The sequence below is a fragment of the Chelonoidis abingdonii genome, chromosome 11, assembly GCF_003597395.2.
Source record: "Chelonoidis abingdonii isolate Lonesome George chromosome 11, CheloAbing_2.0, whole genome shotgun sequence".
In the NCBI taxonomy this organism is placed as follows: domain Eukaryota; kingdom Metazoa; phylum Chordata; order Testudines; family Testudinidae; genus Chelonoidis; species Chelonoidis abingdonii.
The window spans coordinates 3,655,508-3,679,409 of record NC_133779.1 but is presented as its reverse complement, the minus strand read 5'-3'; the positions used below and the strand labels follow the sequence as shown (position 1 = coordinate 3,679,409).

General features: G+C 59.8%; 1 pseudogene; it reads right to left on the bottom strand.

The window, feature by feature from the left end:
- LOC116822432 (calpain small subunit 1-like) overlaps window positions 1-23,612 on the bottom strand; it is a 28,993-nt pseudogene extending 5,381 nt beyond the window's left edge.
- Window positions 23,613-23,902: the final 290 nt, after the last annotated feature.

Below are 23,902 nucleotides of genomic sequence, written 5' to 3'. Positions count from 1 at the left end.
GCCAAGCACCCAGGGGTTGGCGGGGGCAGTTCCAGGAAGGGATGACAGGGTTTCCCTCTGGTTACATAAGGGTTCACGCGGGTGACCTCAGCGTCACGCGCTTCTCCCATGTCCCCCGCCCGGCCTGCTGAGTCACCTCCCAGCAGGGCACGGGGATGAGGCAGACTGTGAGCCAGGTGATCAGAGCTGGCGCCACCTGAGCTCAGTCTTTTCCCCTGGCACCCGGAGCCGTGAGCCGGGCGTGTAACCGCTTCTCAGCTAGGCCCCCGTGGGCTGGGGACCAACATGCGCCACACAGACTGGCACCCGTTCCTCCTCGGATGCACCGCCGGACAGGAGGGAGTTACCATCCCCCCCGTGCAGATGGGGAAACTGAGGTACAGAGCTGCTAAGTGACTTGCCCACGGTCAGACCAGAAGCCGGTAGCAGAGCTGGGAGCTGAACGCCAGCCTCTCAGAAGAGCCACCTAACCACGTAGCCAGCATTCCTCTCCGGTGAGGGGATGGATCGACACCTCGTCCCACCCTGGCCCTGCAGTCTCTTATGTTATAATATGCTAACACCCCATGGTCCCAAAATAAGATCAGGCCCCAATTGTGCCAGGCACTGCACAGACCCCGACCGAGATCAGGGGGCCTAGCAAGGTGGGCACTGCAGGTGCTGAGTGAGAAACAGTCCCTGCCCCAAAGAACGTCCAGGGTAAATACAGAAAGGCAGGGCTATGCTCCCATTGCACAGATAGGGACACTGAGTCCCTCAAGGGCTGCTATAACTCTTGCTTTGCTCCCTATGGGGGGCAGAGAATAGCCACTGTTCAGTGGGCCCCAACCATGCCCCCGATCCGCCCCCTATGGGCCAGGGGGGGGGAGCAGAGAATAGCCACAGTTGCTTGCAGGTGGTGGGGCGGGGAATGAGTCTCAGGTGGTTGTTTTTAGCCCAGAGGTGCCCGAGAACCAGTGCACCCTCCAGACGGCCGCCCCAGGATCCCCTGGCCTGGCTCAGGGTCGCGGGTGGGCAATGCACAGCCCCTGGGGCAAGAGAAGGTTAAGAAATCAGCGGTTGCAGGTGAGCTCAGGAGCAGGGGGGAGAACAATGAGCTCATTGTGTGCTGAGGCTCAGGTGAGCCCAGAAGTAGGTGTTTACCTGCCTGCTCCAGGCAGCTCCTTGGGGGAAGGGAAATGGTAGCGAGTTAAATCCCACAGGGAGGGAGGGAGGCCCCATTGGGGTTATAGATGGAGCCATTATTATGGTAATTACGGTATCATCTAAAGACCCTAGCTGAGATCAGACCCAGGGCCCCCAACTGGCAGGCACTGCAGACCCCAAGCATAAATCAGCCCCTGCCCCAAAGAGCTTCCTGTCCTCTAGATCAAGGCAGGCATATTTGACCATTTTACAGGTGGGGAAACTGAGGCACAGAGCTGACTCGCCCATCATCCCACATGGAGTCAGGGGCTAAGCCGGAATAGAACCCAGCTCACCCGAGACTCAGCCCAGCACCTCGACCCACCCTGGGGTTGGCTTCTGGACAGATCCCTTGGCCCCGTCCTGCACCCTGATCGCAGAACAACCCACCCCCCCGGCCTCACTTGTGCAACTCAGCGACTCAGAACACGTGTCACCGGAGGGGTGGGGTTAATCAGATCGACTGACTGATACCGGAGCTGGCTTGCCATTGGCTAAACCCACAATAGCAGATGGAGGTCGCCCCAGCGGTGGCTCCACCCCCAGTGCCTGCAGTGAGGGTACTTCCCACTGAGCTAAGGCTTAGGGGCTGTTGGGATGTGAGAGGAAGGGGCAGATTTATGAAGGGAATGTGCAGCATATGGCTTCTGAATGGACATGTCTATTTCTCTGTTACCTCCCATGCCAAAGTCCTTGTAGACTATGCACGGAGATCACTTTGCTACTGCTAAAATGCAGCCACAGGTGTTTGTACAGCTCACTCAGCAGTGAAATGCAGCCACCTCTGGGGTGGGGCACTGCAGCTGTTTGTACAGGGATCTCCCATTCAGCAGTGAAATGCAGCCACTTCTGCGGTGTAGCGCAGCAGCTGTTTGTACAGGGATCGCTCAGCCGAGTCTGAGACATGGCCCCCGTCTTCAGAAAGGCCTGGCTGCCGTATAGCACAACAAGGAGTGAGGGTGACCTCTGTATCCGACTGAAAACGTGGAAGGAGCTGGAAAATTTTATCCTCATTTGAGCGCTGGCAGGGGACAGATCACCCCAGCTCTGGTGGAAAACATCCTGGGCTCTTTAATGGCCATAAGGGGTTTTCTATTGCATGGGAGAGATAGCACAGCGCCTCCTAGGGCGCTGGGTTCAGCACTGACTCTGTGGGGAGAGCGCCTCCTACTGGGCCCCACAGCTCGCCCACCCCAGTACCCAGCCACACCTATGCCAGCTGCTAGCCCTTCTGGCGACAACCCCGGGGGGGTTTTTCCGATGCCCTGGTCGCCCGGCTAACCCAGCGGAGCCGCCACCCCGGCAGCTGCCTCTTGCATCAGCCTCACCCGGCACTGCTGGTTTCGCAGCTGATAAGGGTGCCTGGAGGGAAGGACCCGGCTGGAGACCTGTCAGCTGATGATTGCTCATGCCCTATGGCAAACGTGGGACGTGAGCCTCTGTGCGGAGACATGGGGGATGGGGGTGGACAGTTCCAGATGGAGCCACCCCTTCTACCTCCTCTCCCCCCGGATCAGAACCGAGCTAGAACCGGCCTCCGAAATATGGCTGCTGCTGAAACCCTGAATCTGGGAAGCTGGGACTTTGGATTCAGGTTGGCGCCGGGGTTTGGAATCTTCCCTTCCAGGGGAAGGCTGGCCTGGCGGGACTCAGGACTCCTGGGTTCCATCCCCAGCTCTGTCTGGGCAGCCCTGGGGAAGTCACAAATCTCCCTGGGCCTCTGAAGTGAGGTAGTCACCCTGCCTTCCCCTGACTGGACTCAGAGACAAGGTCTCTCTTGCACGGTGGCCATGGTGCGACGGAGCCCCAGTTGTGGCTGGGGGCTCCACAGTACCCCCCTAATAACAACAATGGGGTTTGCTGACCCTTAGTCAGTGCCAGGCAAAGTCAATGGCTTTTGGTCAGAGGCAAATCTCCCAGGCATACGGAGAGAGATTTCCTTCCTGACCTCTGTGGAGGACAAATGGGGGACATGGAGCGTGACCTTGATCCCTCCCATGTTGGCACCTCAGTTCACAGCTGCAGGGTTAGCCAGGCCTCTCTTGAACCATGTTTTAGCCCTGGTGCCCCCTAGCTGACGCCGGAGAGGATTGGGATGCCCGTGCCCCACGGGCAAGGATTTGCACAAGCAGCCACCAGCCACTGGCATGAGTGGATTGGCTGCCAGCTGTCCATTGCTCCAGTGACTGTAGATCACCGACTGTAGCGGGATGGTATCTGTGGCACAGATGTACCCTGCATCCCCTGAACTGGGGCCCAGTTCCATGCCGCCGGGTTGCCTCTCCCTGTGTCACCTGCTCCCGGGCGCTCATGCTCGGCTACAGTAGCAGAGCATCTGTATACAGCCAACGGGGACTGTCAGGATGGAGATGGAAGCCGGGCCCAGCTGGTTTCTCCAGCACTGGTGCGCACGGAGGCTGAGAAGAAGCTGTAGGCCAGGCTGACCTGCGTCGGGCTGGCCTGGGGGACGTGGGTTTTGAGGGGAATCCCAAAACACGGAGGAAACGACTTAAGTGCAAATGGATTTGTCATGCACGGACTCACCACTGCACACACAGAAAGCCACAATTAGGCACACGACACAGTTACACACAGACAGATGCACAATTGCAGGCACACAATTACGCACCTGTACGGGTTGACACACACACCCAGAGACACCGTTACGCACAGCCCAAAAGCGGATATGGGCCCACACAGATGAACCATTACAGACACACAATTGCACACCGAAATGATGCTCATGCCCACACAATGGCTCACACGCCCAGCAACACAATTCTGCACACAGATATCTACACACTTTGGTGCACAAGCACAACTAGACACTCACGTCATTGCATGCCCATACGTGACCCTGCTCAGTTCTGCACACAGACACGATTGCACACACATGCATGTGAACAAACATCACTTTGCCCACACACCCCATTGCACATGCCCACGAACGGATGTGCACGCATGCAAGCAGGAGTGCAGCTGTTTCCTGGTGCCATTCACCAGGGCTGCGTTTACACCCTCACATCCAGCTCATGCCATTCTCTTTTCACTATTGTGTGTGATGACTTTTGCCCATGCTCACTAGCAGTAGCACGACCACTCACTAGTGCCAACTGGAACATGCACAAGGCCACACGTCTTTCTGCACCCTCCCTCCGCGTCTCGCACACACACCCTCTCCGCTACCCATTTTGCACCACCGCTGCTAGCACCATCCCAGCACCCCCGCATGCCCCCCCGCCATTGTCTGTAGCCCTGACCCAGGCCGCTGTGTCCTTTGGCAGCTGCTGATTCTAAGAAATTGGTCTCCCCCACCCATTACGCAATCCAACAAACAGCCCTTTGACAGAGAGCAAAGGGCACATGTCCGCTCCAGCCGCCTCTCTCTAGGCAAGTCAGCCAGGGTCAGCCCTGCCTAGTGGGGACTAGGGAGCCCTCCAGTGCACCCGTGCGAGCAAGACCTTCCTTTTCAGAGGCCTGGGGTTTTGTCTTCCGGCCTTGGAATCTGTGAATGGTGTTACACGACCGTGAGATCGTGCCTTGCACGACAGCGCCCCCAGAGAGGGGTCCCCAGCCTCGAACGCGCTCAGGAGCAGAGGAGCTCGGCTTGACAACGGGGCTCCTGGGGCTGGAGAGGGGGATGAACAAAGGCGCACACGCATGCACCCGGGGACCCCGAGTCTCCCAGCAGTAGGGAAGGTGGCTCCCTGCCAGGAAGCTCAGGGACCCAGATCTCGGCTCCCAGCAATCCCACTGGGGCCTCCTACCGTGTGGGGAGGGCCAACTTCCCCTCTGAAACAGCCCCCCCTCGCCGCACAAATGAGGCAGAAGAGGGTGAGTCATGCGAGCCGAAGGACTGATCCAGCTGCTGGCACTTCAGGGGAGGACGGGACAGTGTGGGGAGACATCCAGCCACAGCACAAAAGATCCTGCAGAAACCCCCCACTCCCAAACTTCCCCCCCCCACAGGAAGCCTTGATCCCAGTGAGCTGTCACAACTGCCCAGAGGCCCTCAACCCCACCCTGCAAGCCAGGAATGCTGGCACTGGCATGTGTGGCAGCTATCCCAAAACGCTCTCTGCTCTGCTGCTCCCAAGGCCGTGGGGTGGAGATCAGGGGGATCTGGTGATGAGGGAGGGGGAGCATAGGAAGGGGTGTTAAGGGGGTGCTTTAAAAATGGCCTGGGGGGCTGGGACCTGCAAGGGGGGCTAGGGGGTTAAACCACATGACGCTTTTGTACAGTGAGGCAGGTGGGCCTTGTGGGATGGGATTCAGAGGCTCTGGGCTCTACCACTCCTTGGGGGACGGCGGGCAAGTCCCCACCATCACTCTGTGCCTCAGTTTCCCAATCTAACTCAGTCTGTACAACACCTGGCACAATGAGGGCCCTGATCTCAGACAGGGTCTGTGCAGCGCCTGGCACAACGGGCCCTGATCTCAGACAGGGTCTGTGCAGCGCCTGTCGTAACAGGGTCCTGATCTCAGGCAAGGTCTGTGCAGCGCCTGGCACAACGGGGCCCTGATCTCAGACAGGGTCTGTGCAGCGCCTGGCACAACAGGGCCCTGATCTCAGTCGGGGTCTGTGCAGCGCCTGGCACAACAGGGCCCTGATCTCAGTCGGGGTCTGTGCAGCGCCTGGCACAAGGGTCCTGTTGGGATGGGGCTTTGGGGATAGAGGGGGGAAGGTCCCCTGGTCCTGGTAGCAGGGGGAGGGTTGGGGATGGGGAGGAGGGTGCCCTGGTCCTGGCAGCGCAGAGAGGGTTGGGGATTCCCCTGGTCTCTTGAATCCTTTCCCTGGATCCGTCTATTTCCAGGAAGGAAGGGGCGGGCAATGGGGGCGGGCGAGACTGTTCTCTGCCAGGGCTGAGGCATCCCAGTGCCTGGCGGCCTTGCTGAGAAGCCAGGTTGGGGTGGGGGTGGCAGCATGGGGGCGTTTTCCCTCCACCCCTGGCCCTTCCAGGAATCCGGCGAGAAGCCTGGCTTTCCTTCCCCTTCGCAGGAGGAGGGACCTGGCCTGGCCTCCTCCTCCAATAAACACATGAATGTGTGCGGCTGTGTGGGGGAATTCCTCCCGATCCAGCTCAGCTGGGCAGGGAGCCACACGCTCTCCTCTCGGAGCTGGGCTGGAAATACCCCTCCGGAGACAGCCCTGCTTCTGGGGGGGGTACAGGGGGGGCTCTCATGTCCATGCTGCTGCTCTGCCACTGGAACCAACACGGGGCGGGTTTCCCCTGGTGCTCCCCCACCCTCCAAGTGTCCTAGGGGAGACCACATGCCCACAGCCCTCACCCCCCAGAATCGCTTGCTCCTGGGTGGATTTCAAAGCACAGAAATTAAGACACAGTCACGGAGATCAGGGCCCCGTCGCACCGGGCACTGCCCAGACACACAGTGACCGAGATCAGGGCCCCATCGCGCCAGGCGCTGCCCAGACACACAGTGACTGAAATCAGGGCCCCGTCGCGCCGGGCGCTGCCCAGACACACAGTGACCGAGATCAGGGCCCCGTCATGCCGGGCGCTGCCCAGACACACAGTGACCGAGATCGGGGCCCCGTCATGCCAGGCGCTGCCCAGACACACAGTGACCGAGATCAGGGCCCCATCGGGCCAGGCACTGCCCAGACACACAGTGACCGAGATCAGGGCCCTGTCACGCCAGGTGCTGCCCAGACACACAGTAACCGAGATCAGGGCCCCATCGGGCCAGGCGCTGCCCAGACATACAGTGACCGAGATCAGAGCCCTGTCACCCCAGGTGCTGCCCAGACACACAGTGACCGAGATCAGGGCCCCGTCATGTCCGGGCGCTGCCCAGACACACAGTGACCGAGATCGGGGCCCGTCATGCCAGGCGCTGCCCAGACACACAGTGACCGAGATCAGGGCCCCATCGGGCCAGGCACTGCCCAGACACACAGTGACCGAGATCAGGGCCCTGTCACGCCAGGTGCTGCCCAGACACACAGTAACCGAGATCAGGGCCCCATCGGGCCAGGCGCTGCCCAGACATACAGTGACCGAGATCAGAGCCCTGTCACCCAGGTGCTGCCCAGACACACAGTGACCGAGATCAGGGCCCCGTCATGCCGGGCGCTGCCCAGACACACAGTGACGAGGTCAGGCCCCGTCGTGCCAGGCACTGCCCAGACACACAGTGACCGAGATCGGGGCCCCGTCGGGCCGGGCGCTGCCCACACCCAGTGACCGAGACCAGGGCCCCGTCGCACCGGGCACTGCCAGACACACAGTGCCGAGATCGGGGCCCCGTCATGCCAGGCACTGCCCAGACACACAGTGACCGAGATCAGGGCGCCCATCGGGGCCAGGCACTGCCCAGACACGCAGTGACCGAGATCAGGGCCCTGTCACGCCAGGTGCTGCCCAGACACACAGTGACCGAGATCAGGGCCCCATCGGGCAGGCGCTGCCCAGACATACAGTGACCGAGATCAGAGCCCTGTCACCCCAGGTGCTGCCCAGACACACAGTGACGAGATCGGGGCCCCGTCATGCAGGCGCTGCCCAGACACACAGTGACCGAGATCAGGCCCCATCGGGCCAGGCACTGCCCAGACACACAGTGACCAGATCAGGCCCTGTCACGCCAGGTGCTGCCCCGAGCACACAGTAACCGAGATCAGGGCCCCATCGGGCCAGGCGCTGCCCAGACATACAGTGACCGAGATCAGAGCCTGTCACCCCAGGTGCTGCCCAGACACACAGTGACCGAGATCAGGGCCCCGTCGGGCGGGCGCTGCCCAGACACACAGTGACCGAGATCAGGGACCCGTCATGCCGGGCACTGCCCAGACACACAGTGACCGAATCAGGGCCCCGTCGCGCCGGGCGCTGCCCAGACACACAGTGACCGAGATCAGGGCCCGTCATGCCGGGCGCTGCCCAGACACACAGTGACCGAGGTCAGGGCCCCGTCGTGCCAGGCACTGCCCAGACACACAGTGACCGAGATCGGGGCACCGTCGGGCCGGGCGCTGCCCAGACACCCAGTGACCGAGACCAGGGCCCCGTCGCACCGGGCACTGCCAGACACACAATGACAGATCGGGGCCCCGTATGCCAGGCGCTGCCCAGACACACAGTAGCGAGATCAGGGCCCCATCGGGCCAGGCACTGCCAGACACACAGTGACCGAGATCAGGGCCCTGTCACGCAGTGCTGCCCAGACACACAGTGACCGAGATCAGGCCGTCACCCCATGCTGCCCAGACACACGTGACGAGATCAGGGCCCTGTCACCCCAGGTGCTGCCCAGACATACAGTGACCGAGATCAGAGCCTGTCACCCCAGGTGCTGCCCAGACACACAGTGACCAAGATCAGGGCCCCGTCATGCGGGCGCTGCCCAGACACACAGTGACCGAGATCAGGGCCCCATCGGGCCAGGCACTGCCCAGACACACAGTGACCGAGATCAGGCCCTGTCACGCCAGGTGCTGCCCAGACACACAGTAACCGAGATCAGGGCCCCATCGGCCAGGCGCTGCCCAGACATACAGTGACCGAGAATCAGGGCCCTGTCACCCCAGGTGCTGCCCAGACACACAGTGACCGAGATCAGGGCCCCGTCGGGCCGGGCGCTGCCCAGACACACAGTGACCGAGATCAGGGCCCCGTCATGCTGGGCGCTGCCCAGACACACAGTGACCGAGTCAGGGGCCCGTCGTGCCAGACACTGCCCAGACACACAGTGACCGAGATCGGGGCACCGTCGGGCCGGGCGCTGCCCAGACACCCAGTGACCGAGACCAGGGCCCCGTCGCACCGGGCACTGCCCAGACACACAGTGACCGAGATCGGGCCCCGTCATGCCAGGCGCTGCCCAGACACACAGTGACCGAGATCAGGGCCCCATCGGGCCAGGCACTGCCCAGACACCAGTGACCGAGATCAGGGCCCTGTCACGCCAGGTGCTGCCCAGACACACAGTAACCGAGATCAGGGCCCCATCGGGCCAGGCGCTGCCCAGACATACAGTGACCGAGATCAGAGCCCTGTCACCCAGGTGCTGCCCAGACAACAGTGACGAGATCAGGGCCCCTGGGCGGGCGCTGCCCAGACACACAGTGACCGAGATCAGGGCCCCGTCATGCTGGGCGCTGCCCAGACACACAGTGACCGAGGTCAGGGCCCCGTCGTGCCAGACACTGCCCAGACACACAGTGACGAGATCGGGGCACCGTCGGGCCGGGCGCTGCCCAGACACCCAGTGACCGAGACCAGGGCCCCGTCGCACCGGGCACTGCCCAGACACACAGTGACCGAGATCGGGGCCCCGTCATGCCAGGCGCTGCCCAGACACACAGTGAGCGAGATCAGGGCCCCATCGGGCCAGGCACTGCCCAGACACACAGTGACCGAGATCAGGGCCCTGTCACGCCAGTGTGCTGCCCAGACATACAGTGACCGATATCAGGGCCCCATCGGGCCAGGCGCTGCCCAGACATACAGTGACCGAGATCAGAGCCCTGTCACCCCAGGTGCTGCCCAGACACACAGTGACCGAGATCAGGGCCCCGTCGGGCCGGGCGCTGCCCAGACACACAGTGACCGAGATCGGGGCCCCGTCGGGCTGGGCGCTGCCCAGACACACACTGACTGAGATCGGGGCCCCGTCCGGCCGGGCGCTGCCCAGACACACAGTGACTGAGATCAGGGCCCCAGCGCGCCGGGCGCTGCCCAGACACACAGCAACCGAGATCAGGGCCCCATTGTGCCGGGCGCTGCCCAGACACACAGGGACCGAGATCAGGGCCCCGTCGTGCCGGGCGCTGCCCAGACACACAGTGACTGAGATCGGGGCCCCGTCGGGCTGGGCCATGTAAACAAATGGTAGAGAAGTGTAAATTCTCTGTGTGTTTGTGACTGTGTGTGTTGTGTGTCTTGTTTGTGTAGTGGGTGTCTGTGTGTTCATATCTCTGTAGTGTGTGTGAATTGTGAGTACTGTCTTGTGGGTGCAGTATATCTGTAATGTGGGGGTAGTGGGTGTCTGCAGTGTGTCTGTCAAGTGTCTGTGTTTGTGTGTGTGTCTGTGTGTTTGTGTGTGTGTGCACGCAGTGAGTGTAGTGTGTGTTTATGTGTGTGTGTATTTGTGTGTTCACGCAGTGGGTGTCTGTAGTCTGTGTTTGTGTGTGTGTGTGTGTTTGTGTCTGTGTCTGTGCATGCAGTAGGTGTCTGTATTGTATGTGCCCGTAGTGTGTGTTCAGTGTGTGTGTGTGCATGTGTGGCCCAGCTGCCCCCCAGGAAGCCTGCACCCCAATCCCCAAGACACCCCTGTACATGCAGCCTCACCTCCTGCCCCAGGGTAAAGGCAGAGGGGACTGAGCGGCTCCAGGGGTTTCTAGTCTAGTCTGAATAGGGTCTTACCCCCTTGCCCATCACCGGAGCATCTGGCCAGGCATGCTAACCACAGCCAACTGCTGGCAAAGGGATTGGGGCGGGGGCAAAATTGTGCCATGAGCCGGGGAAGGGCTTAGTGCAGGGGCTCTCAAACTTTTGTACTGGGGACCCCTTTCACACAGCAGGCCTCTAAGTCCGACCCCCCGTAGCAATTTAAAACACTTTTTTATACATTTAACCCGTTATAAATGCCGGAGGCAAAGCGGGTTTGGGGTGGAGGCCGACAGCTCGCGACCCCCTGTGTGAGAACCCCTGGCTCAGCGGTAACAGCCCCCCCGGCAGAAGCAGGAGGATATGGTCCCTTTCGCTTCCCTCCCCCACCCCCTCTCACTTCTTGTTTTGCAGGTTGATCAGTGTCGAAACCGACACAGGCGCCCCCGTGGAGCACAGGAAACTGCGTCATTCCCGCCGGCTGGCCAGGGCGGGGCTGCATCTTTGTCGGGCCTGGCCGGCCCCACTGGCTGAAAAGTCCCCCCATAATCCACCATAACCCCCCCTAAGGGACAGCCATGAAATCAAAGCAAGGTGTGATCTCCGGACACAGGGGCTGCCCAGGAACCGCCAGGGATTCCCCGAGCTCCACCCCACCGCTGCCCGCCAGTCACTTGGAAACAGTGAGGCAAGACCGGTGTCTGTTTGTAAACAGGCTGAGTGTGTGTGTACGACGTGGCTTGGGTGCCGTGTGTGTGTGTCTAGAAACCCCCTGCTTCAAACTGCCGTGACGCGCATCCCCTCACGCAGGTCCCTACACAAGCATCTGCAAACACAAATGTGCATGTACACATGAGTATACACATACACACACATGCCTACAAACACTCGGCAGTTAGCCATTTACCCCTTTCCCCCCATCAGTCTCTCTCAGACCAGGACATCCCCTGGGAGCCTCACTGGACCTATGTGGCAGCTGTATCGAACAGCGGGGGTCCCAGTCTGTACCCCAGTCCTCAGCCCCAGCACAGCATCAGGGCCTGCTCTCTTGGCTGATCCTGCCACGTGTAGCCAGCCCCCATGCTTCAGGGCCCTCCATGATTTCACTGATGTGGTCAGGAAGGAACGCCTCCCTGCTGACGCAGAACAGCTGGTGCCATTGAACTGGGGGCTAGGGATGGGTCCCGCCCCTACAGTGCCCAGCACCAGTCGCTGCTGGGAATGGGATGCCATGAGGAGCAGCGGCGATACCCTTAAGTGTGTGTGTGTGTGTGTGTGTGTGAGAGAGAGAGAGCGAGAGAGCGAGAGAGAGTTGAATGAAACTTGGTGCACATCTTGTGTTCAAGATGCAGCAGATTCCTGCCTAACCCATCAGCCAGTCTGGACCCCCCCACCCCATCTCTGCATCAGTCCCTCACCCCATGTGCCAGCCAACCGGCCTGCAAAAACACCTCCTGTCCAGGCAACCCTCAGCGCTGAGGTGTAACAAATCATCCACCCCACGCAGTCAGCAGAGTGTGGAAGGACGCTGGGAAGAAGGGGAAACCCCGGTGAAATGCCGGGGTGCCATCCAGACCAGTGAGGGGCAGTGTCATCCCCTGCCTTGCAACCCTAGGGCCTCCCAATGCTTTGCAGTGTGGCTTCCAATGGGTCGCTCACAATCAGCCCGCCAGCATGCAGGTCCCCTACTGAGCATCTGGGTATAGCCACCCCTGGTCCGGCCCTCCGATCCCAGCAGCCGGCCAGCAACACGCCTCCCGCCTCCTCTTTGCAGCGTGACCACAACACCCTCCCAGTCCCATGTTCTGCTGTGTCCAGCCCCCTCCCGGACAGTCCTCTCTCCGCTGGCTCTCTAGGGCGATCGGTGCACAATCGTTTGCTGCCTTAAATGGAGCGACCCAGCCTATTCCCAGCCCCGGATCTGTTCTGCTGAACGACCAAACCAAGTCGATTTCTGGCCAAAGAGGGAGGTTTGACATGAGGCCGGGCCATGAGGCGCTCAGGTCAGGAAGGGTTAAAAGAAAAACAAACAGAAAAGGCTTTCTCCTCTCGGGTCCAGGTGACGGCCCCGACCACCTGTGCGCCAAACACTCAGGCCAGGATCTGCTCCCTGGTCCAGTGGCTGGTCCTGTGTCCCTAGTTGAAAGAGAGCTGGGTGGGGAGCGATCACGGGGCGGTGGTGGCTTTTCCCCTCGCTTTTACAGTCATACATTGAAAAGCATCTTCCTGTGCGTATCCCCTAGGGAAAGTTCTTGCCAGCCGAGCACAGGGAGGCCTGGAGTCCAGTGGGCAAGCGGGGTCCCACTCCTTCTTTTCACCTGCCTATGCTGAAATGCAGGTTTTCTTGGGTCGTCCTTCTTCCCCCTCTGGCTGGCTGAGGAGGCCGGTTACAGTTTCCGTGCAAACTGCACCCACGTCCCTTTGGGTGAGCCAGGCCGGCTTGACCAGTTCCACCTAATGGGGCTACGAGAGTTTGTACATGTGCCTTTAACATCATCGGATTTACCCTCATAGGGAAAGAACAGACCGAGGGGTGGGGTCCATCGAACCCGTCTCCAATGGTGACAGCACCAGCTGCTGTAGAGGAAGGGACGTGGTGTCCCCCAATACATACATGGGGGTGAAGATAGATAGATAGCTAGATAGAGGGGGTGTATTGGGATAGATAGATAGATAGATAGATAGAGGGGGTGTACAGGGATAGATAGATAGACTGTGGGGAGGATCCCACCCGCCTTGGGGGGCATGGACTGGAGGCAGGGCCAGTGCAAGGAAGTTTCATGCCCTAGGCGAAACTTCCACCTTGCACCCCCCACCCAGCTAACCCCACCCCCCGCACCCGCAGCTAACTCGCCCCAACCGGGAGCCCCATTGCAGGCAGCTACCCCCACCGCACAGCTTACTGCTCTCCCCCCCGTCCCCCCACGGCAACTAACCCCACCAGGGAGACTCCCCCGCCACGGCAGCTAACCCTGCCTCACTCCGCCTCCTCCACTGAGCACGCCGGCGCTGCTCTATTCTGCTCCCGCCCAGCGTGCGGCGCGATTGGAGGAGAGTTAGAGCTGGGCTGTGTGCTCAGCGGAGGAGGCAGAGTGGAGGTGAGCTGGGGCAGGGAGCGGTTTCCCTGTGCGCCCCGCCCCAGGTTACTGCGGGTAGCCCTCCCCGCGTGCCCCCCACCCAGCTCACCTCCACTCCACCTCCTCGCCTGAGGGGACTTTTAGGCGCCCCCAACCACTAGGCGCCCTATGCGGCCGCCTAGTTTGCCTAAATGGTTGCACCAGCCCTGACTGGAGGGTACAATCCCACCCTGACACATGGCAGGAGTGTGGAGGGGGTGGGGGGTGGATTCAAGGTGGATTTGGTCTGTCCAGCCTACACCCCGTAGGCACATTTACTGCCCCTCGCGGGCAACGTGGGGTGCAGGTCGAGGAGCTGGCGCTGGGCATGAAGGGGGGATTCCCTATGCAGCCTGCTGGGAACAGCCAGGGGATGCCGCTCTCATTGGCTCTGCTGTTCCCAGCTCACAGATTTCCCAGGCTGGAGCCACGTTTCGGCATGGAAAACAGGAGAAGCAAAGGGCTCCCCTCCCAAGGGCTGGCTGGCCGAGCCCGGCCTGCCTCGGGCTTCCCCAGGCCGCAGAATGGAGTCTGCAATAGCCAGCCAAACCCAGCTCTGAGCTCACATGGGCCAGGGCTCCTGACATCAGCCACTCCCTGGCCCTGGCTGGGGATCAGACCTCGCCAGGGTCATGGAGGTGAACTGGGAAATCCATGGGGGGGCCCAGGGCTGGGCTAGCAGGGGGCTGCGGATCAGACTCAGGATTGAGGCGCACTGGGCTAGGGTCCCTTCCCCTTTCCAGGTAGCTCAGGCCTGGTGCAGACCCCAGTCCGGATTCTCCCAGCCTGGAGAGCCCCAGAAGGACCCTGCAGGTGGACAGCAGGTCCTGGGCCCATTTTGCACTGCTCCATATCTAGTGCATAATTTAATATAAGCTGGTGCATGTGCCAGTGTGTGCTTGTGCGTTTGCATGTGTTAGCATGTATGTTTGAATGTGTCTGTGCACATATCCCTGTGTACCTGCATGAGGGCATATGTGTTGATGTGTGCATGCAACATGCATGTGTTTGCGGGCCTGCGCCGATATTTGCACAAGCGTGCGCTCAGGTATATTTGCACCAGCGTGCATTCAAGGGCGTTTGAATGTGTGTGCGCACGGGTGTTTGTGTGTGTGCATATGTCTGTATGCACCTGCATGCACGTGTGTGTGCAGGTGTGTTGACATATATGCACGCGTGCGTACATTAGTGTGCACGGGACCACAGAACTGCCAACCCTGAGCACCTGACCTGTCTATGGGCGGGGAGGGAGAACCCCAATAGGACAGAGGGGCTGAGTGCTCCTTGGCCCCTCCTTCCACCCCAGAAGGGGCCAGAGGAGGGCTCCCACCTCCCTAGTTTGACACTCCATTTGGGGTGGGGCCCTTCCAGGAAACGCGGGGAAGGAGAAATGGGGAGGTGTTTGGGGGAGGGGTCTGGAAATCACTTTCTTCCTACTGACTCATTCCCCACAAGGCAAGGCAAAACAAACCTGGCGCAGCTGGGGCGGGGGGGCTCAGGGGTATCTGCTCTGGGGATTACAGTAAGTAGCTGCACCTACGCCAACCAGCAGGCCCAACGGAGAGCTGGGAAGGGAACCCAGGAGTCCTAGCCCAGCCCGCTACTCCCCCAATTTCTGGGTCAGCAGAAGGGGCTGCCAGGGAGGAGGCCCTTGCACTGGCGTGAGATAAACAGGGGGTCTATGCCCAAAAATGCATGGCCGGCCCCCACTGCATACCCCAGCCTGGCCCCCCCACGCACCCCATCTACCCCACCATGCACCCATCTATCCCCTCAGGAACCGAGCCTCCCATCCCCCCGCAGCCTATCCCCAGTCTGCCTCCCAGCCTGTCAGCCGCCGGAGTTAAAATACCACTGCTTCTTAATTAGCTGATAATTGTTCATTAGTCCCACGCACCCCAGTTCCTCTCTTGCATCTCACACACAAACCCTGTTCCCTCCTCTTTCACGTGCACACCACACATTGGCCCCTTCACTCACACACACACGCTGTTCCCCCCTCTTTCACATGCACACCACACACTGGCCCCTTCACTCACACACACACACACACACCGTTCCCCCCTCTTTCACATGCACACCACACATTGGCCCCTTCACTCACACACACACCCCATTCCCCCTCTTTCACATGCACACCACACACTGGCCCCTTCACTCACACACACACACACACACACACCGTTCCCCCCTCTTTCACATGCACACCACACATTGGCCCCCTTCACTCACACACACACACACACACACACCCCGTTCCCCCCTCTTTCACATGCACACCACACATTGGCCCCCTTCACTCACACACACACATACACACACACTCCCCCAACACCGCAGCTCACACAGTATTTGGGAAGACCCTCCCTCACAGGCAGGTCACCGCATCACCGCCCACCAGGAGTGTCATTGCAGCTCCCTTTGAAACAAGGGGCCCTGACCCTTGGAGGAGACAGGAGGCCGAGGCAGCCGGGCCCCAGTTTCCCCCATCCCTATGGCCCTGCTCAGGTGGCTAGACAAGCCCCAGGTTGGCTAGCAGTTTGCACGGAGCGAGCTGATCTGGCCTTAACCTTGTCTGAATTTAAGGATCAGAACTGGAGGCTGAATGGTGCTTAATAGCAATGCAAACGTACAGCGCCTGGCACAGTGGGGGCCTGTTCCATGACTGGGGTGCCTAGATTCTACCGTAATACACCTAATAGCAATGCAAACGTACAGCGCCTGGCACAGTGGGGGCCTGTTCCATGACTGGGATGCCTAGATTCTACCATAATACATGTAATAGCAATGCACACGCACAATGCCTGGCACAATGGGGGCATGATCCATTACCAGGATGTCTAGATTCGACTGTAAAACACCCATTACCAATGCAAACGTATAGCGCTTCGCACGGTGGGGTGGTGGCCTGTGCTTGTGAGACATCACGACATCCAGAACAGTAAATGATCACGAATAACAATCACAGTCGTCACCGTCTAACGAGAACATCAGCGAGAAACCACCACAGAAGAGAATGGAACAAAACGTGCCTCCCGTCAACTGCTGAACCAAGGTCACTGGGTTTGCAGCCGCCGCCGCACCCCAGCCCGTGACAACACAACCACTTTGGAAACAGAAAGAGAAAGAAGAGGCTGCTCTCCGATCCCGTCTGCCACCTTCCCATCGTGTGCCCTTCCCTCCCTGCTCTCACCTTTGGCCCATCTCCAGGGCAATCTCAGAATTTCCCGACTTGGCTGCTTCCAGGGAGAAGACGATGCAGCCAGGGGCTTCTGGAAGGAGGCGGCGTGTGGCCCGAAGGAGGACGAGTGCAGCTGTTTGGGAATTAAAAGCTGACTCCTGGATCAGGGAGGGGAGTGGGGCTTATTGGTTAGAGCAGGGGGGCTGGAAGCCAGGACTCCTGGGTTTTATCCCCATATCCAGGAGGGGAGTGGGCTGTAGAGGTTAGAGCAGGGGTCTGGGAGCCAGGACTCCTGGGTTCTATCCCCATATCCAGGAGGGGAGCGGGCTGTAGAGGTTAGAGCAGGGGTCTGGGAGCCAGGACTCCTGGGCTCTTTCCCCAGCTCTGGGATGGGGTGTGGCATGTAAAGGGTTATAGATGGCACTTATTGGTCAGGACTCTTGGGCTGTGTTCCTGGCTTTGGGTAGGAGCGTAACTGGAGGCCAGGTCTCCTGGGTTCTACTGTTGTCTTTGCCCTCTGTGACCTTGGGCAAATCCCCTCCCCTGCTCTTGCCTCTGTTTCTCCTGCTGTGCAAAGAGGGAGTGACCCAGCTTCTGGAGACTCTGCCACGACACCAGCCTCACTCGTGTTGCCAGGGGACTTTGGAATCCTCACACGGAAGGTGCAAAGGACACACAGAGCGTCACCGTCACTATAGTAATAACCATGTGTTTTGTAAACACTAATTAAGCGTGTGCGCTGGAGTAATTACCCTGACTTAACAGATGGGGAAACCGAGGCATAGAGAAGGAACAGCACAGAATGAGTCAGTGGCAGGGCTAGGATTTCTGGTTCCACGTGTTGTTTGAGGTCACTAGAGTATGCTGCCTCCCTGAGCTGGAGAGAGAACCCAGGCGTCCTGGCTTCCAGCCCCCTGCTCTAATCACTAGGCCGCATTCCGCTCCCACAGCTAGGAATAGAACCCAGAAGTCCTGGCTTACAGCCCCCTGCTCTAACCATTAGACACCACTGGCCTCCCAGAGCTGGGATAGAACCCAGGTATCCTGGCTCCCAGCCTCTCCCACAACCAACAGCCCCCATACCCCTCCCCGAGCTGGGATGGGAACCCAGGAGTCCTGGCTCTCAGCCAAGGGGTCCACTCTCTAACTTTCCTGCTTCCATCCTTCCACATTCTCCAGCTTGGGAGACCCTCTGTCAGTGTCCCCTTAAAGCCAAGGACCCTTCGGGTGCGTCTCTGGCCATGGGCCTGCTGGGAGCTCCGTTCCTGCTGGAAGGGGGCTGGGGTTTGGGGTGTTGCAGGGAGATGGGGCTGAGCCAATTGCTGCCCCCCCCTACACACACACCCCCAGCTGCAGATCAGCTCAGCCCGCTGCTCTTAGCCTGGGCCCGGACTAGAGCACCTGGGAGCTACCGTGATAGCTCTAAAATGATAGCAATAAAAATGTACCACCCCCCCACACCCCCGCCCCACCCAATGGACCCCGGTCTATGACCGGGGCTCTTCCATGCTACCGCAATACATGTAATAGCCCCAGCCTCCAAATGCTAGCATCAATGTCAGTTTCCAAGCATACACGGCTCCTTGGCTCCTGTCAGTCACAGAGTCCCGGGACCCCTCAGCCCAGCCCTCACGCTGCACCCTGCAGTCATCTGGCGCTCAGCTCTGGGTCCATACGAGTCTCCAGGACCGTGGGGGCACAGCTTGGCCTAAGCCCTTCCCTCACTCTGATCCCAATCACAAAAACACATGGGGAGTTGAGATGTGAATGGGGTCTAGTGGTTAGAGTGGGGGCTGGGAGCCAGGACTTCTGGGTTCTCTACCCAGCTCTGGGAGGGGAGTGGGGTCTAGTGGTTAGAGCGGGGGGTGGCTAGGAGCCAGGACGCCTGGGTTCTTTCCCCAGCTCTGGGAGGGGAGTGGGGTCTAGGGGTTAGAGCAGGGGGGGCTGGGAGCCAGAACTCCTGGGGTCTAACCCCAGCTCTGGGAGGGAAGTAGGATCTTGGGGAGGGGGAGGAGCTGGGAGCTAATGGTTAGAGTGGGGAGGCTCAGACCCAGGACTCTTGGGTTCTGTTCCCAGCTCAGGGAGCACAGCAGAGTCCAGTGGTTAGTGCAGGGGAGTGGGCCTCACACTCACAATTGCTTGGTGTGCTGTTTACACTGTTCCTGACGTGCCCTGGGCACATTCCCAGTTCTCGTGCTGCCCTCTGCAGGCTGTCAGAGGCCCTGGCCTTTGTCATACAGAGGTCCTGGAAGCCTGGGGAGGGGGGTCAGGGATGGTTTCTGGGCCCGCCTGAGCAGCACATGATGAGCTGGATGGAGGCTGAGCCTGGCACAACCAGGGCCTGTGTCACGAGGAGTGTGAATGCTGTGGTGGAGCTGCAAAGGAAAAGACCACGCTGACACAGCTCACACACAGACACCGCCACAACCACGCACAGCTCACCAGGGCCGTCTTTATGCCGATTCCACCAATTCCCCAGAATCAGGTCCCGCTCCGGGGGTCTTGGGCAGCATTTCAGCGGTGGGGGGTCCTTTGATACTGTGGAAGACCCGGAGCGGACCCCCCGCCACCGAAATGCTGCCGAAGCCCCAGACCGCCGCCAAGTATTCCAATTGGGCCTTGCGGGTCATAAAGCCGGCCCTGCAGCTCACAAGCACACATGGACACTGACGCAACTGCACAGAGCTCACAAATACACTGACACACACGCATACTGCCACCACGACATACAGCTGAGACACACACCGAGCTCACAAACACACACGGACACTGACGCAACTGCACAGAGCTCACAAATACACTGACACACATGCATACTGCCACCATGACATACAGCTGAGACACACACCGAGCTCACAAACACACACAGACACTGACACAGCTGCACAGAGGTCTCAAACACATTGATACACACACAGAGCTAACACACACACATGCACAGCTCACAATCAGAGACAACCACACAGAGCTCACAAAATCTCACAGCACATACATACACACACAGCTAAGAAACCCAGACATACGCAAAGATAACAAGCTCACACACCTAACCAAGACACACTGAGCTCACACACACACACAGCTAACAACCCCACCCAACTCTCAGACACTCTCAGCTCCCCAGACACAGATTTCTCTCTCCCACCCACTCCCAAACAAACACAAGACAACACATCCCTCCCCCCTCTTCCAAAGAAAGGCGGGGTTCACACCTCACCCACAGCAAACACACAGCCACCTCCGCCCAGACTGCCACAGCGCCCTGCCACTCACATGCTATAACCCACAAACCCTCTCAGTGATGCACTGGCTGGTGCGTCCGGAAACCCTCCCTGCTGGCACACCTGTTCTCGCACGCACACCCAGTGTGTTGCTCACACACCTGCAGCACTGTGCACACCCCCTCGCACTCACACCTTGACAGTGCACACCCCTGTCCCACTCGCATTCTACAGTGCACACACCCCCCCCTCCCCGACAGCCCAAACTGAGCCGGAGAACAGCCCCAGGGGCCTTTAGCAGGGCCCTGTATGGTGCCCCGGCCCAGTTCCCGCTTCCCTGGAGCTCAGAGGGGACCTGGCCCATGCCCCAATGCTCCCCAGGAGGGGGGCAAGGCACAGGGGCGTGCCAGGGTTGCAGCATAGGGTGCTCCCGCTAAGAGGGGTCCCCTTTTCCCCGCCCCCTGCTCCCCAGCTGTATCACTCTCTGCCCCCCCTCCCCCAGGGGGTCGCCGGCCAGCTCTGTGAGCCATTCTGCAAAGCTGGAGGAGAGGGCTGGGTTGCAGGGGACAGAGTAAGGGGCTGGGGAGGCAGGACTCTCGGGGGGAATCAAGGGGCTTCTCCCTCACCCCACATTGAGCCCCCTCTCCCCACTGGCCAGACCGTCCCCGCAGCAGGGGTGGGAAGAGGTTGCGTAAATCAGAAACAATGCAGAGAATTCCCCTCCTGCAGTGCAAAGAACAGGCTGTTCTCTGTGAGTTCATCCCTCAGCCTAGATCAGCCACTTCCCGCCCCACCCCATTCCCCCTCTTTCACATGCACACCACACACTGGCCCCTTCACTCACACACACACACACACACACCCCCACCCCCGCAGTCTCAGCTGGAGAGCTGAAAATCTGAACCAGGAAATGAGCTCAGAGGCTCACGCAGGAACTTTGGGGGAGGGGAGGTTGATTTTGGGTTTGCAAACAGCCCCCCCACCCCTCCATCACTGCCAGGCAAGGCAGGCTGGTGCAGCACAGGGCCAGCTACACCCAATAGAGTGGTTAGAGCAGGGGGGTAGGTGTCAGGACTCCTGGGTTCTAGTCCCAGCCCTGGGAGGGAGTAGGGTTCAATGGTTAGAGCAAGGAGGGGGGACTGGCAGTCAGGACACCTGGATTCCATTCCCAGTTCTGGGAGGTGAAGAGTGATCTAGTGGTTTAGAGCAGAGAGGTAACATTCAGAACTCCTGGGTTCTTCTTCTGGCTGTGTGACCTTTCCCCTCCCTGTGCCTCAGTTTCTCCACCTATAAAATGCGGAGAATGCTACTAGCCCACATGCCGGGAGGCCAGGACAGGCCTTGTTAGTTATTAACATACAGCACAGAGAAGAAGCGACCCAAGGGAAAGGTATGTGAATGAGATCAGCACCTGGCCTCTGCTCCCATGGACTTTCTCTAGGTTTACACACGGGTACACCTCAGATCAGGATCTGCCCTAGTGGAGTTATTCCAGCTTTCACAGTGACATAAAAAGGATCAGAAGCTATAGTCACTCCACTGACATCCATGTGGCGAGTCCTGTTCACACAAAGGCACAACTGAGAACAGAATCTGGCCTGGTCTGCACTGAAGCCAGTCAGGGAGTGACTCCAGATGTACACCACTGACTGTGTAATCTGGCCTGGCTTGGCTCCTTGTTCCCGCCCTGCTGATGGGTTGGAGCTTGGCAGCTGGTTCCTGTTTCCAAGAGCTCACTGCTGTTCCGAGTTTGGCAGGGAGGGGAGGCCACGCTGGCCTAGGACAGAGCGTTCCCTCCCTGCGAGGGGCTTATCCCTCCTTCCTTCCCCCTGCCAGCCACAGGATGCAGCTTCCACCTCCCTGACCGCGACCAGAGGGAGCGGGGGCCCCTGGTTCCGAGGCTTTGGCCCTAAAAATTCTGCTGTGATGCAACCTGCCTTTTTCAACCGCAGGAACCTGCCTAGAACTAGATGTCCTCTTCCCGGTCCTACTGCTGCCACCTCATTGCAAGAGGGGTTATCAGCACAGCCCCCCACAACCGCCCAGGGAAACCCCCACCCAGGGGTGGCCTTGATGCCAGAGGGATTTGAACTCCCCTCCCAGCTGCTCTAGGAGGATATTCGTCAGCTGTTAGCAGCAGAGGGAGCTAGGAAACACAGCTGAGCGGTCCAGATCCCAGCCAGAAGAGGGCAGCAGTGCACACACCCCTGGTGCCAGGCGCTGTACATTTTTATGGCCATTAGTTGAATTACGGTAGCATGTAGGGGCCCATCATGGCACTAGTACCTTCTAGCGCGATTAGTTGTATTACGGTAGCACCTAGGAGCCCGTGTCATGGACCAGGCCCCCATTGTGCCAGGTGCTGTACACACATGGAGAAAAACCCAGATGGGAGGGGACCAGCTCACACTAGAGGCAGGGGTGGAAGGGGCCGACGGAGGGGGAGAGGGGGGCAGAGGACTCCAGAACCCTCCCCTCCATCCCCAGGGCCGACCCGCAGGCCACTTACGTCCAGGCAAACCAGGCAGCTGATGAAGTTGTCGAAGTCTATGTGGCTGTTCTCATCTGAGCACCTGCACATGATCATCTGGTACAGCTGCTCGTTCAGCCGGAAGCCTGGAGGGAGAGAGAGTCACTCCCCATCCACCTGAGACAGCCCTTGTGGGTCCCCTCCCTCTGCCAATCCCACCCCTCAGCGGCTCCTTACCCGCCACCTCGAAGGCACCTGGCAGCTCGCTGCTCCCTGCTCCTGATGGTGCTGCATCGCTCCATGTGGTACTGTTTGTAGACACACTGGGGGGTGGGGGGGACAAGTTGGTTATGTGATAAGAGAGTCCCCCCCCAGCACAAACACACAGCTGTAGATTGAGCCTGGGCAGGGAGGGGGACCACAGGCAGAGAGATGGCAGATATGGGTGAGCGGGGAAGGGACAGTAGCCGAGATTCATCCTCCCCCGCCAAGAACGGCAGAGCGGGGGAGGGAAATAAGAAACCACCATCCCACCGCTCAAGTGGCACATGGGGGGCAGGAGGGATATGAGACAGACACCCACCCACACTAAAATGGCAGCCCTTCCCTAGAACGCTGGGTGATGGAGGGAGCGGGGGTGGGGGGAACATCACAGGCAACACAGCCCCTTAACTCTGCCCCCAAGGAGGGGACTGTTTGGATCCCAGCTGTCCCTATCCCTACCCGAGATTCACAGCTGCCCCCCTGCCGGACACCCCCGGTACCTCTGACAGGTAGGCAGGGGAGCAGTGCTGGGAATTCTGGATACCCAGAAGGCAATGCAGCAGCAAGCGTGCCCCCCCCAAGGCTGAAAGTGACACACGTCAGTTCCAGCCTGGAAGGCTCCTTGGAGTCCAGCGCTCTTAAGAAGGCCCCCCCCAGGCTGGGAGCCCCAAGGTCTCTCGTTCCCCCTCCTGCCCCCACGCCCGGAGGGGGGGTACAGTCGGGTCTCAGCTACGCGTGATAGCCGCCCCCATCCCCCCACCTCTCTACCTGCCACTTCTGGATGTTCCCCCACAAATACTTGAACTCCTCGAAGCCCAGCTTCCCTCATGTCGCTCTGAGGCGCTCGAGGTCAAAGAACAAAGATGTTGGTGAAAGCCACCTGAGGCCCCGCCAAGCCACAGGGAGGGAATCTGGCAGCACAGGGGCCTTCAACATGGGTGGAAACAGCCCCCCCGAGACTCTCACCTGTGCAGGGGATCTCCCCAGCCGGCGTGGAGCTGGGTGTACAGGCTCCAGCACAGGGGGCGAATCGGGAGTGTGGCCAGAGCACACTGCCCTGTGGCTATTTTCTGCCCCCTAGAGCCTATACGGGGCGGATCGGGGGCATGGCCAGA